At 41.6% G+C, this 15,258-nt stretch overlaps 1 long non-coding RNA gene across 1 annotated transcript in view; it reads right to left on the reverse strand.

Annotated features, from left to right (window-relative positions):
• Positions 1 to 15,258, reverse strand: part of LOC149427503 (uncharacterized) — a 46,252-nt gene that overhangs the window by 19,516 nt on the left and 11,478 nt on the right. Inside the window, exons 2-3 of the long non-coding RNA XR_016311265.1 lie at positions 9,809 to 9,876; positions 7,691 to 7,770 (exon numbers count right to left, since the gene is read on the reverse strand). This is a non-coding gene — a long non-coding RNA (uncharacterized LOC149427503). The remainder of the gene's footprint in view (positions 1 to 7,690; positions 7,771 to 9,808; positions 9,877 to 15,258) is intronic.

A 15,258-nucleotide genomic window follows, 5' to 3' on the forward strand; every position in this document is an offset into this window, starting at 1 on the left:
TGAACTGCTCAGAAACAAAGAAGACAATGATGATGCAGATCTTTCTAGACCTGCGAAGCCAGCAGTGGGACCCAGGAGGCCTAGGGAATCTATTCAAGGACAATGGACAACCCAGTGTGAAGAGGCCTTTGAACGGCTGAAAAAGAGTCTAACCACCGCCCCAATCCTGGCCTATGCAGACCCAGCCAAGCCGTACGAATTGCATGTGGATGCAAGTAGAGATGGGTTAGGGGGAGTCCTCTATCAAGAACAGAATGGATGCTTGCGACCTGTCGCCTATGTGAGCCGGGGTTTGGCGTCCGCTGAGAAGAACTACCCCACCCACAAGCTTGAATTCTTGGCCTTGAAGTGGGCAGTAGTGGACAAACTTCGAGATTACCTATATGGAGCAGAATTCGTGATAAAAACAGATAATAACTCCCTCACATACATTCTCACTACAGCTAAGCTGGATGCTACTGGCCACAGGTGGTTAGCTGCCTTATCGGAGTTCACTTTCAGCCTCAGTTATCGGCCAGGGATTGGGAATAGGGATGCAGATGCCTTATCCCGAAGACCTCACTGTTCCAAGGATTCCCCAGAAGAGTGGACTCGGGTGCCCTCTGAAGGGGTACGAGCCTTATGCCAAGGAGTGGAACACCGAACAAGAGGTGGGTCCAGGGCAGAAGACATTGGGATTTCGGCATCTGGCGTTCCCAGGTGTTATTGCAATGTCACCCAGGTTGGGGGTGAAGGCCTGCCCAAGCTTTCCAGGAAGGATCTGCGAAGAGATCAGTTGGAAGACCCCCTCTGTGGCCTAGTATTGAAAGCTTTAGAAAGCAAAAGCCCTGATTTGCTTCTTACATCGTCAAGGGAGGCCCGGCGGCTACATCGTGAGTGGGATCGGCTACAGTTACGCCACGGAGTGGTCTACCGAAGGGGCCCCTCTGATGATCCTGAAGAGAAATGTCAGCTATTTTTGCCCGCAAAACACAGAAAAACGGTGCTGGCCGCTCTCCATGATGACCATGGCCATCTGGGACCAGAAAGAACCTTTTGTTTGGTAAGAGACCGCTTCTACTGGCCCTGCATGCGGACAGAAGTTGAAAGTTACTGTCACTCCTGCATCCGATGTATTCAGAGGAAGACTCTGCCTCAACGAGCTGCCCCAATGGGCCACCTTCAAAGTCAGGGACCCATGGAGTTGGTGTGCATTGACTTCCTGTGTCTGGAGTCGGATCAGAGTGGACAGGGAAATATCCTGGTAGTGACTGACCATTTTACCAGGTATGCCCAGGCTTTTCCTGCTAGAGATCAGTTAGCATCAACTGTGGCAAAGATTTTAGTAGAAAGGTTCTTTGTGCATTACGGAATACCACAACGTATCCACTCAGACCAAGGGAGAGATTTCGAGAGCAATCTCATCAAGAGACTCTTGAGTCTACTAGGCATCCAAAAGTCGAGGACTACTCCATACCATCCTCAGGGAGATCCTCAGCCAGAGAGATTCAATCGTACCCTCCAGAATATGCTCGGGACTTTGACTTCAGTGCAAAAGCAACACTGGAGTAAGCATGTAGCAGCCATCGTACATGCCTACAATAGCACTGCCAACGACGCTACAGGATACTCTCCTTACCGGCTGATGTTCGGCCGGGAAGCCCAACTGCCAGTAGACTTGGCTTTTGGAACCTCTGTAGACCATACCTCTGCAGCTTCCCATAGAGGATATTTGGACCGCCTAAGGAAAAGCCTGAAGATTGCTTATGAGAAGGCTCAAGCCACCTCAGACGCCAGGGGACAGAGAAACAAAGAGAACTTTGATCTCAGAGTGTGAGTACAGGACTTACAATCTGGAGACAGAGTCTTACTGAGAAATCTGGGTATCCCTGGAAAACACAAGTTGGCGGATAGGTGGCGATCAGAGCCCTATGTCATCTGCAAACAATTGCCTGGATTGCCAGTTTACCAGATTCGACCGGAAAAGGGTGTTGGCCCACTCAAAACCTGGCACCGCAACCACCTTTTGCCTTTGTCAGATGCAGTCCGTCTACCATCACAATCTGATCCACAGTCTACCCCCTCAACTTCTCAGAGGACTAGACCTGTGACCAGGTCTCAACCCACACCACCTCCTGCAGATGAAGAGGACAGTGAGAGTGAGGAGGTAGGGACAGATTTGCTGTGGCCATCTGACATTTCCGAACCCACCATTCCTTCTTCCACTGGAGTGACTGACGTGGTTCCTCTTAGGCCAGAGGCTCCTGAATTTGTGCCTCAGGCCCAACCTGCAGAAGACTTGCAAGAACCTGAAGACTGGTGGTCCATTGTTGATGAGGGAGAAGATGTGGAGGAAGCTGAACTGGGAGAGACAGAGAGCGTCGAGCAAGAAGCAAGGGTTGATGAGTCAGTAGTGTCAGAACCAACATCGGAAGTAACGCCAGAACCATTGCTAAAGCCCAGAGAACAGAGAGAGCGTAGAGTTATTCAACCCCCAAAGAGACTGACATATGATGTGTTGGGTGAAAACTCTGAGGAAGTAGTACATGCTTCTCAAAGGAATCTCGTGACGCCTGGTTCTCCTACAGCAGTTTCGGTAGAGAACAGCCCCAACTCACCCCCCTGGCACATCTGGTTGGGCCATTCCCATTAGTGTGGCCTATGGGCAGGACAACCCTCACTCTGCTACATGGTAGGAGGTTCCTCTGCCAGATTCTTATGCAAGTGTGAATAATTTAATTTCCTGTGTGTACTAACTTTTTCTCCGCGTGTATATAAAAAGCATGTAACAGGTTGCTTTTACTGCTGTCTTTGGAGGACCAAAGCTTCTCTGGTGGGGGGAGTGTGTAGCAGGCTCCTTGTACAAGAGGATTCAGAAGGAATCACATGTTCAGCAGTCAGTCCTTCCTCTCTCTCCCCTATTTGTAAAACCTGGGCATTCTGCCAAGTTCATGACTCATCCACTACACAGCAAAGAACGCTGGGAAAGGGAGGGAAGCAGGAAGTGAAGGGGAGAACAGAGAGACACAAGGCTGGAGAAAAGACAGGGACACGTGGAGCCTGTCCAAGAGAGGAGGAGGCACTACAGCACTCAGCGCGGATAGAGGGACCCTGCTGTGTGTTCAGAGTCTGGTGAGCTGTCCCACTGGAGAGAGTAAGACACACCATTTACACTTTGCATATAGACTGGGACATCCGCACCCCACTGCTGGGATCTCACCCATCCGGGGCCCTGTGCAAGCCACAGATCCCTCTGCCTGCTTTGCCCCTCACCACCAGTGTAATTGAGACTGTCTGCCCCGGGGACTGACACATACTGGGAGATTGCATCCTGCGACTGCCCCTGGTCTTGGGGTGCTTTGTGTTGTGTTTAGACACTGAGGTTGGACCCTCTCAGCCCAGAAACCTAGTGAAATCGGATGTAACCCACACCAGCTGAAACTCCAAAGAAGCCTTCAGCTGCTATTTACTTCATTATAAGGACTAAACGTGCACCAACTAGAGCTCCACCGTTACAAGGACTAGAGTGGGGAAATCTGGCTTAGTAGCCTTATTAGAGGTATCTCTTTATTGCATTCTGTTCTGACTCTGAGGTGATTTTTGGCTAACGCCCCTCAGAAGCAGAATCATTCACCGGTGTGGGTAATACATTTAATTGATAGAGTATAAGTAAGTTTATTTGTTTGATATCAGTTGTATTCTGCTTAAAGTGCAACTCTGCCATCCGGAGACTCTTGGCTGTGAAGCCCTCTAGTGGCAGACCAAATTTACTGCATTGCATAAAAGAAGAAAAGTTTTGAAGTTGAAAGGGGAACCCCACCCCTCTACACTGCATTTCATTCTCCATAAAATTGTTCTTGTTTCATTTAACCCTGTGTCAGCAAATTTCTTGGCGGGGTATTTGCTATTCATTACCAGTTGTGCCAGAGGGATTGGGTTTGCTTAGGGTTGGATCTATTGAGCGCAGGACCCATAATATATTCCAGCTTGTCCCAAGGGGCAGTGCTACATATAATCAAACCAAAAGCACTGAAATTTGAAATCTAGCGCCAAGTTCGCACATCACTGAGCAAAGTCACAAAATCATTTTCAGTGTCTGATGACGAATTTCCCCATGAATCATTATCACTCAATTCTGCAAGTGGTTCTAATTTACTATCGCTGATCTCTAGCTGGTCTAAAACCGCTTTTGACCTAAAGGGACGCTTTTTGGACGCCATGGACATGTCTCAGTTTCCAGGCAGAAAGAATAAAAATACAGGCAGGGCACAGGACAAAGCACTAGGGACAAAATGTATGTGAAATGCTTTGATACAGTAATGTTTTACTATGTGACTTTAGTGTATTTAGTGAATGTCACTTTTTCACATTTTTAAATTTCCTGCCATTCCGTCCCTGTACGTCCTGACATCGCAGGAAACGGAACCCAGAAGACGGATGCTGGCATCAGCCAGAGGACATTGCCGGGGACATCGCGGGAGCGAAGGACAAGGTAAGTGAAGAAGAGATCCCAGAGCAGTGCTGCAGGGTATTCCCGAGTGTAGCTCGGAGTTACCGCTTGTGGTGATGAAACTTTACCCCAAGCTACACTCAGGAATACCTCCAGAGAGGTTAATGCACTTGAACTTTTCTTATAGCCATATAGTAAAAATATTGTCAGGAGTGTCATTTTTCTTTAAACTCCGAAATTTAGCCCTGTGCAATTCATTCTTTGCAGTACAGCAGACCCTTAAAGGATACAAAAAGTCACATAATTTCCCAAATACTAGAAGGCCAATTACAATTGATTTGTTAAAAAATATTTGTAAAGCCACCTCATTTGTTTGTTTTTCCGAATTTGAAAGTGTATTATTTAATACGTCATTTATATTAGCATTCTTTGGTGCCATGCAAATTTTAGAATTATTACCTCACAATAAAAAGTCAACTGCTGGTTTAATGTATCATAATGTAGTTCTTTGGAGTCGGGGATACATTTATTTATTCCCCATTTGAAAATAGACCAGTTTAAAAAAGATACATGGATATCACTTTACTCATGTGGGGATGCTGAAATTTGCCTTTTAGTTATGATAAAAAAATATTTATCTATTAGACCGACCTGTAATGGTTTTTTATCATTCATTAGGATTGTTCCCATCCTACGAGATATCAATTTGATTTTGTTTTTAAAGCCTGCATAAACAAGTTAGGGCTTCAACAATGTAGATTCACGTCACATTCATTTAGAATAGGAGCAGCAACTGAAGCCGCAAGATTGGGTTTGGACAAAACTATTATAAAAAGACTAGGCAGGTGGGAGTCTCAGCGTTAATAAGATTTATGTTAAACCTAATCTTTCTGTTTAATTTTAGGTGATAGAAGATATATCCTGGGACACTCTAAAAGAGCTGAACAACGATGTTACCCTGCTAATTTGTCCTTGGATCCAAAAAAATTTAAAGGTTTATGGAAAGGAATACGAGGTCTTTGTTGGTTTAATATTTTCTTTCATCTTTCCAGGTTATTTGAAGTGTGGCCTGCTCCAGATATTTTAATCGTTCATCTCGGGGGAAATGATGTTGGTAATATAAATACCCTGGATCTAATGTTTATGATGAAGCGTAACTTGCATTGCTTCAAATTATCATTCCCGAATACCACAATTATTTTCTCTGAGAGGTGAGTCTCAAGTGGCTAATTTGTCCAAAATGAAAAAGTTTGGAAAAAATTAGATGCTGTTTGAACAAGTCTATGGAAGTTCATGCCTTTTTTTAGGTGGCTTCTCCTATAGACACTTAGATTTAGAATATGGCTTTAGGGGAATATACAGATCAGATTAGGTGCATTTAAGTGAAGTAGGTTTAGACATTTTTAATTTGGGATTGAGATGGCCGAATGTGTGGGATAGGCTGGTCTTGAAATTTCAAGCCCGGCTGGTGGGGGACTGTTATATTTATTGAGTTTGAGCCCTTTAGCCCTGACTGAGCTATTTGATTATTTGATAAGAGAAGTATAAACTTGATTATTGATTATTAATTATTTATAGTATGTGTTATTTATTTATTTAAACCAATAAAGTGCCGCGGCCAAAATGTTGCCATTAAAGAGATTGTGTGTGTGTATTTATTTAGATAGTTATATATTGGGTATCCGGGAGAGGGAGAAAAGGTGCGGCCTGCATTCCCATGCATTAAGAGGGCTCAATCATTTTGGGCCCGATAACATGGGTAGACGGCGCCCCTCCCTCTTTTAATTTAGAAAAACAAAAATGTATATACATATAAGGTTACTGTGCCTTTAAATTTTTAAGAGCGTTTGGGCGGGAAAACAAGTAGCACGTGACCTGGGAGACAATTCCAGAAGGTCACATGACTAGTGGAAAGTTCTAGAGAGTGGGGCTCATTATATAAAGGAGCTCCATCGGCAGGAGATTGCCAACTGGTCATTGTCAGTGCAACAAGCTCCCTCCCCCCTCCCCTTTTTGTAGCGAGTTACGTTATGTGATATTGTCGCCCTTCACATTTAAAGGGGGGACTGTTATATTTATTCAGCTTGAGTCCTTAACGACTGAGCTATTTGATTGTTCTTTGATAAGAGAAGTATAAATGATTATTAATTATTTATAGTATTTGTTATTTATTTAAACCAATAAAGTGCTGTGGTCAAAATTTTGCAATTAAAGATTGTGCGTGTGTATTTATTTAGATAGTTATATATTGGGTATCCGGGAGAGGGAGAAAAGGTGTGGCCTGCATTCCCATGTATTTTGGGGTGTAGCTGCAAGTATGCCTGTGCTGTGTGAGAGAAATAACTTGTTAGTATGACAACTTTGTGGGGGGGGGGGCAAGGGAGGTCAAAAAATAAATCTTAATTTTCCAAAATATTGTGGGGAAAAAATTACAAGTTAAAAAACTCCCCATGCCTCTTACTAAATACTTTGGAATGTCTACTTTCCAAAAAGGCATCATTTGGGGGGTATTTGTACTATCCTGGCTTGTTAGGGCCTCAAAAAATGATAGGCCATCGGTACATCAGGTGTGATCAGGTGAATGGTACCATAGCTTGTAGACTCTATAGCTTTCACACAGACCAAATAAGCACTGATTTGTGTTATTTTTACCAAAGAAATGTAGCAGTATAAATTTTGGTCAAAATTTATAAAGAAAAATTACTTATTTGCAAAATTTTATAACAGAAACTAAGAAAAACACTTTTTTTCAAAATTTTTTTTTTTTTTTTTTTTTTTTTAATAGTGCAAAACATAAAAAACCCAGTGGTGATTAAAAGTGTGAAAGCACTGAAAGCTGAAAATTGGCCTAGGCAGGAAGAGGGTATAAGTGCCCAGTAGGCAAGTGGTTAGAGTCCCAGCCTAAGAGGTTTGTCTCCAACATTGATATTGAGGATGATGGCACTATCCAACACCACACCAATAATGATGGTTCCTCGCACAAGATTCTGCCACTGACAATATAGCAAAATGGCTAACATTTGCTTAGAACAAAGGAAAACCTCTGAGATCACTAAATCAGTCAGTCCAAAGCTTGAATTAATATTTCAACTTGCCAAAATAACAGTCAATTAGCCAAGATCAGTAAGGTTATATAGTACAAACTTGGTACTTTCCATTTGTTGTATAGCACATTCTGACACCTTTTGAGAACACACATTTGAAAATCTCAGACAGAACATCTTTAAGCAAAAAAAAAAAAAAGTTGTTTGAATTACATACCAGAAAGAAGTGTGTAACCATCAAAGACAGATTTTGAAGGGATTCTTGGTCTACAGTGTTTCACGGCCTCTGAAATTTTCCTTGAAAATGTAAAATGTACAGTTTGTAATAGCAATATTAAAATACAAATACCTACAGGTGCACACTCTCCTACCAATTACTTTTTTTCATCCAGGCAACTCTAGTCTAGCAAATACTATTTCCTAAAAATCACCTTTTTATCCAGTAATATGAGGGGCAACAATTTAATTCCCAGAATGGACTGTAAAAAAAAAAATGTATAACACCTCTGCATTCTTCAAAATATTGGATTAAATTTATAAACAACATTCTTTCTGATCTTCTGTAAAGATTCAAGGCACAAACTTTGCGGAAATCTTTCACTCACAAATATTCCATTAGAATCCGTCGCAGTTTCAGTTCTCAGATCTTCAATCTGAGCATACAAAGGTTCATGCTGTCCACATTTGCATCCGTCCTTTGTTTCTGGCTGCACACCTCTTGCATCAGTGTGGACTTCTTCCCACCCCTTCTTAAACCACCTATGCCATTCAAAAATACTTGATTTCTTCATGGAATGTTCACAAAAAGCCTATTGTAAACAGCTAAAAGTTTCACTCACACTTTTTGCCAATTTTCATGCAAAATTTGATGTTAATCTGCTGCTCCAGATTTCGGTCACTCATTTTCCGACTACAGCGCAATGCACACGTTATTTATTCTACTACTCCATAAAGGCTGAGTTACTTGGTCTGCGACTCAGGCGAGTGCAAGTTAGAACATGTCATAACACACTCGCTTGCAAATTGCTATTGGACCATAGTGCTATGCTGTGGGCATTCCAGGAATTAAAACTGTCACACCTTGTATTGTGTTCTGGGGGCCCAGTTGCCCACTCATGAAAATATAGGTCAATTATTTACAATCCCATCTACTATGGGCTCCCTGTGCTCTCTGACATAGAAAGGAATAGAGTTGGATCACCAACAACTAGCAACAGTGTCCCTGGATATAACAACATGGCAAAGCAAATCTACTAAAAATTGAGCATCAATTTTATTATGCGATGAAAAGAAGAATTGGATAAAACATGCGCTTTAATTTTTCTTGTGAAGTTGCACTCAGCCATAATAAATGGCATGATCACTTCACAATAGTTTAAAATCAATACTTTTCTTTTGCCAGACAACTTCTGCTGTACTTCAAGCCTACTCTGGATATATGAGCTACACAGCTCAGACTATAAAGCCAGTGTCCTTTTTCTGCCCACTCTCCCTTTGGCTATTCACAGAATTCTGAGAATGACCAAGGGGACAGCAGGCAGAAAAATTAAATTAATACTGCAAAATAAGACCAGCATATTATTTCATATCTGGAGTACATTGAATGTACAGCTAAGGCTACTTCACACTGCTCTGTTGAAAAAAAATGCATCAAAAACACATGCGTTTTTGCTGCAGTTCATTGCGTTTTTGCTGTGTTTGAAAAGTTTTTGCGGTGATACATTGCATTTTTGATGCGTTTGCATTGCATTTTTTCTCACTGGACAAAGCACTTCCCACAAACGCGTTGCGTTTTTTATGTGTTTTTTGAAGCACTTCCCATTCACTTCAATGGGGAGGTGTATTTTTGGGGATTTTTTGTAACTGACCAAACATTCCCAAAAAATGCAGCAAGCAAGATTTTTTACACTGCAATGGAAACGCAACGGACCAGTGTGAAGATATACATAGAACTTAACACAAAGCATTTTTCTACAGCTTTTCTTGCAATTTTTTTAATGCAAAAGTGCTTCAAAAACTGCTCAGTGTGAAAGCAGCCTTAATTTATACTATCTGGGAGAAAGAAAAAGGTTTGATTTTCAGGTATTGTAATGCAATACAGCCATTTATAACAACTAGGCATAGTCCACTTTAAAGTAGCCAAAATTACCCAAAATGATAATAAATAAATCCTTAAAAAATGATAATAAAAAACCATAGGAAATCCTTATTTACCCATAAGGATCTAGCAAGAGCACTAAAAAAAAAAATAAAGTTATTTTTTACGGTTTTTTACTTTTTGAATGATGCTGTTCTTTAATAATGGCAACTCAAAACAAAAAGACATAAAACATACCTAATATGTGCTGGAGTTGTTCCACAGCAACCCCCAACAATATTCACCAAACCATCCACTGCAAACTCCTACCAACAAGAAAAAAAATGTAGCTGGTTTCAAATCCTTCATGCATTTTATTTTTTTTAAATTGCATACTAACATAGAAAAGAAATTACAGCAAGAAAATAGGTATTGTCTAGCGGTGGATCAAGAAAACCAGTCCATCCATGGCCAGCTTTAAAGTGGAACTTTACCCATAACAATTTGATAAAATGTTCTCAATTCAATTTGAGCTGGATGGGCTAGGAAAAGTGGGATAGTCAAGCTGAAGACAACACCAACAGAGAGGGGAGGAGCCTGACCATGGCAGCTGAGGAGGGCTCGATGTAGGAGCTCTCGGACAAAGCTCCGCTATCTGACCTCCCCAGGTCCCCAAGCTCCCTTGAGATGCAGGAGCCCTGCGAGGCGAGACCTACCTCTGCTTGAGAGGTCCCTGTGGATGAGTGGCGGCCCTCTGGAGAGGTGAGCCAGGAGACGGAGGTCGGCTTGTTCGAAGCCCAGAGGTGACAGTGTGTCTGGTTGCCAGGAGACGGGGAGGTGCGGCGTGACCACATGGTCGGCCGCTGAGGACTGCTGGGAAACGAGGAAGCCGGCCGGCGTCCTGTGGAGAGAGGGAGGCGCTGATCTGCTTGCCGGTCCGCTCCTCGGAATGCTGCCTGGCTGCTGCTAAGGAGAAAGAGAGGGGGAAGGTGGGAATTTTTTTTTTTCTTCTTTCTTCCCTCTCCCTTCCGGCCTCTCTCCACTCCTTGAGATGTCCCCGCAGGAAAAGGGGGTCAATGGGCTGGATAGAGGGAGAGTCGTCTATGGGTGGAGTCTAGCCCTAAGGATTAAATCAAAGGTGGCTTTTACTCCCACAAATGATGGGTAGGCATACTAGAGGCCTAAAAAGAGGGGGAGGGGGGGGAATCGAGGGTAACTCCCTGCAGGATAGAAGGAGATATAAAAGCAAGAAAAAAGGAAGAACATGGATGGAGGAGAAGAGGGGAGATTTAGGAAAGATGGAAGAGGTACAGTTTAAAACTTACAACGTAAATGGGTTGAATTGTCCCGGGAAAAGATTTAGGCTACAACATAGAGCAGCTTCAGTGGTTTTCTTACAGGAGACACATTTTCAAATGTAAAGTTAAAATCTAGGTACCATCCGACATGGTATTATGCAGACTCACCGATTAACCACTTGCCGCTCAGCCACCGCATACAAACGGTGGCAGGGCGGCGCTCGTAGGCAAAAGCACGTTTTAAAACGGCTGCCTTCAAAACAGGTAGGGGGCGCACGCCCTACCTGTCCCGCGGGTGTCAGCAGCGGGTCTCCGCCGCCGGGTCACGGCCGGTTTTTACCGGCCGTTTTCCCGTGATGAGCGGTGATCACTGACACAGAGCAGGGCTGCATTGTTTACACACAGCCCTGCTCTGTGACAGTTCGCCGACAAGCTGAAGAGGGAGAGAAGAGTTTCTCTTCCTCGATCAGCTCCCCCCTCCCTCCCCCCGTCCAGTACACACCCCCACCCCCTAGTAAAACACTCCCCTTACACAGCAAATTCTAAAAATGTTAACCCCTTCCTCCCCAGTGACATTAGTACAGTTTCAGTGGTTTTTTTTCACTGATCACTGTATTGGTGTCACGTCACTGGGGATGTCAGTGACCCCAAATCAGTTCCCCCCCCCAGTGTCAAAATGTCCGCCGCAGTCCCGCCATAAGTCGCCGGTCGCCGTCATATGTCGCTGATTGCCGCCATAAGTCGCTGATCGGCACCATTATTAGTATAAATAAAAATTTAAAATCCCAGTATCTTTCCCGCCATTTGTAAACGCTATAACTTTCACGTAAACCAATTAATTTACACGTATTGGGGTTTTTTTTAGCAAAGACATGTCGCAGAATACATTTTGGCAGAAATTTATGACTAAAGATTTTTGCATTTTTTTTTACTGGACATGTTTTATAGCAAAAAGTCCAAAATATTGTTTTTTTTCCTCAAAATTATCAGCCTTTTTTTTTATAGCGCAAAAAATACCGCACAGGCGATCAAATACCACTGAAAGAAAGCTCAATTTGTGGGGAAAAAAAGGATGTAAATTCCATTTATGTACCGTATTGCATGACCGCACAATTGTCCGTTAAACTAGCACAGCGCTGTATAGCAGAAAAATGGCGTAAATTGCAGTATTTATACCATAGATTGTAGACGCTATAACTTCCACACAAAGCAATCAATATTCACTTATTGGGATTTTTTTTTACCAAAAACATGTAGCAGAATACATTTTGGCCTAAATTTATAACCAACTTTGAGTTTACTATATATTTTTTATAGCTGAAAGTAAAAAATATTGTTTTTCTTCAAAATATTTGGCCTTTTTTTGTTTATAGTGTGAAAAATAAAAAGCGCACAGGTGATCAAATTACACCGAAAGAAAGCTCTATTTGTGTGAAAAAAGGACGTAAATTTAGTTTGGGTGCAGCATTGCATGACCGCGCAATTATCAGTTGAATTAGTGCAGCACCGAGTAGCAAAAAGAGGCCTGGTCATTAAGGGGGGTAAATCCTCAGGAGCTCAAGTGGTTAAAAGAGCAAAAGGTGTAGCAATAGGGTTGGCAAAAAGCATTAGGTTTGAGTTGGAAGACAGAAAAACAGATCCAGAAGGGAGATTTTTGTTTCTAAGAGGTAAACTACAGGAAATTGAGTGTACATTGGCTAATATTTATTGTCCTAATAAAAAGCCAGAGGTGTTTTTGAAAAGGGTGCTGAGAAAGCTGATGGACTTTAAAAAAGGCCGCTTGATTCTGGCAGGAGATTTGAATTTCTGTATGGATCCACAAAAAGACGCTACTTCTCATACGCAGAGAGAGGGCTGTAGAGCCCTGAGACTATTGAAAAAAGAAATCCATGAGTGTCAACTGGTAGATGCCTGGAGAATTACACATATGCATGATAGAGACTATACCTTCTTCACAAATATGCATAAGATGTACTCAAGATTAGATTATATATTAATAGAGCATCAACTAATTGAATATGTGGTTCAGGTAGGGATAGAAGCAATGTCTTTTTCGGATCATGCCCCGGTCACTATGAAAATAGAGTGGGGAAGGAAGATGGCAGGAGGGCTGGGATGGAAGTTGAACGAGGCACTTCTCCTAGAAAAAGATACTGCTCAGAAGATCGGGGAGGAGATTGAACAATTTTTTAAGGAGAATGAGACAGGAGAGGTGTCGATAGTCACAGAGTGGGAATCTCATAAGGCATATATAAGTACTGATAGCGATTGGGGTAAAAAAGAAAAAAGAAAGAAGAGAGAAAATGAGTGGGCTTCTAAAAGAAATAAGTGAATTGGAACAGATACATAAGAATAGAATAACAAAAGAAATAAGGCAGAAGGTAATAAAAAAGAAAGAAGAACTAGAGGCTGTGATGGAAGAGGAGAGGAGGAGAGTTTATAATAAAGTATTAAGCGAGAGGTATAGATGGGGAGATAAACCTGGAAAATATCTGATGAGAGCCTTGAGGAAAACGAAAAATAAGAACTATATAGAAAAAATAAAAAAACTCCAAGGGTGAACTGGTACACTCAACTAAAGAAATTGCCAAAGTATTTATGGAATACTATAGAAAATTATATAATATAAGACCCCTGGACTCGTTAAACACTGAAACTGAAAGAAACCAAAAAAGAAAGATATATCTGGAGAAGGCTGGGTTACCAAAATTAAGTGAGGAACAACTGAATTCCCTAGATGCAGAAATTTCAGAGGAAGAAATAAAAACAGCATAAAAAATACAGTGTCAGGGAAAAGTCCAGGACCAGATGGTTACACGGTGAGATACTATAAAAAATATAGCGAAATATTAATATCAAAGCTCAAAGATATATGAATGCTCTGGGAGGAGGGATGGAAGTAAGAGGAGAATCGTTACAGGCTCATGTGGTACTTATTCACAAGGAAGGAAAAGACGCTTCTCAGTGTTCGAGTTATAGACCTATCTCATTATTGAATACTGACACTAAGTTATACGCAAAGGTTCTAGCAAATAGATTGAAAGAATTAATGCCCAAATGGATACATGGGGTTCCGGGGAAAGAGGGCAAAGATAATGGGTTAAGATCACTGATGCTTATTCAAAAAAGTAGAAAGGGAAAAGATCCGGTGGTGGTACTCTCGATTGATGCCGAGAAGGCATTTGATAGAGTGGATTCATGATGGATACCGTGGAAGTTCTAGGAATTGGGGCTAGAATGAGAGAGTGGGTAGGAAAGTTATATAGGTATCCCTCCACAGTTATTGTGGTGAACAGGAAGAAGTCGAAAACCCATTGAGATGTCAAACGGAACAAGACAAGGTTGCCCACTGTCCCCACTGTTGTATGTTCTGTCATTGGAACCCTTGCTGTCAACAATAAGGCAGAATAGAGATGTAAAGGGAATTCAGATAGAAGATATAGAACATAAAGTGGCTGCCTTTGTGGATGATTTGCTGTTCTATGTAGGAAATCCCAGGATAACACTGCCAAATTTAATGAAGTTATTGAAGAAATATGGGAAATTATCAAATTTAAAAATTAATCCAATAAAAACTGAGATTTTAAACATAAATATTGTAAAAAGTGAAAAAGAAAAGATACAAAAGGAATTCCCCTTTATATGGAAGGATAGAGATATAAAATACTTAGGAGTAAAACTTACAGCTTCATATAAATATCTGTATAAATTAAACTACATTTCATTGTTAAATGAGATCAGGGAGGAATTAAAAATATTAGGAGGAAGCCCGACATGGATAGGGTATATAAATCTGGTAAAAATGGTAATTGTACCCAAAATCCTATATAGATTTCAAATGATTCCAATCAAACTCCCAGAAGCCTTCTTTAAAGTAATTAAAAAAATTATAACAAGATATATGGAGGAATAAAAAAACCAAAGAGTATCCTATGAATTGTTAAGTAGGAATAAAGAGAGAGGTGGATTGGGGGTTCTCGACTTTAGAAGATACTATAAAGCAGTAATATTGGCAAGAATTATAGACTGGACGTATAACTATGAGAAAAGGTGGGTGAGAATTGAAAATAAACTCAGCGGAACAAACCTAGGCAGAGTGGTGTGGGTGCCAACACAATATAGAGGTTTAAAAGATAATGTAAATATATACACTTTAATGTTTTAAGGGTTTGGGATAATTTGCACAAAAATATGAAGTGGGACTTCAACTCAATATTGATGCCACTGAGAAACACAGTTTCTCCCCCAGGTTTTTCCCCCAGGCAGAGAAGAGATAGCAGGTAGATGGTTTAAAATGGAGGATGTTCAACTGAGGGATGTTATGGTGGAGGGTAGATTGGGATCACTTAAGGACTTGGAAAAAAAAAAGGGAGAGATATTCACTAGGATAGATAAATGGCGTTACTTTCA

This window comes from Staurois parvus, unplaced genomic scaffold (assembly GCF_062004578.1).
Source record: "Staurois parvus isolate SC_StPar_1 unplaced genomic scaffold, SC_StPar_1.0 ptg003708l, whole genome shotgun sequence".
NCBI lineage: Eukaryota > Metazoa > Chordata > Amphibia > Anura > Ranidae > Staurois > Staurois parvus.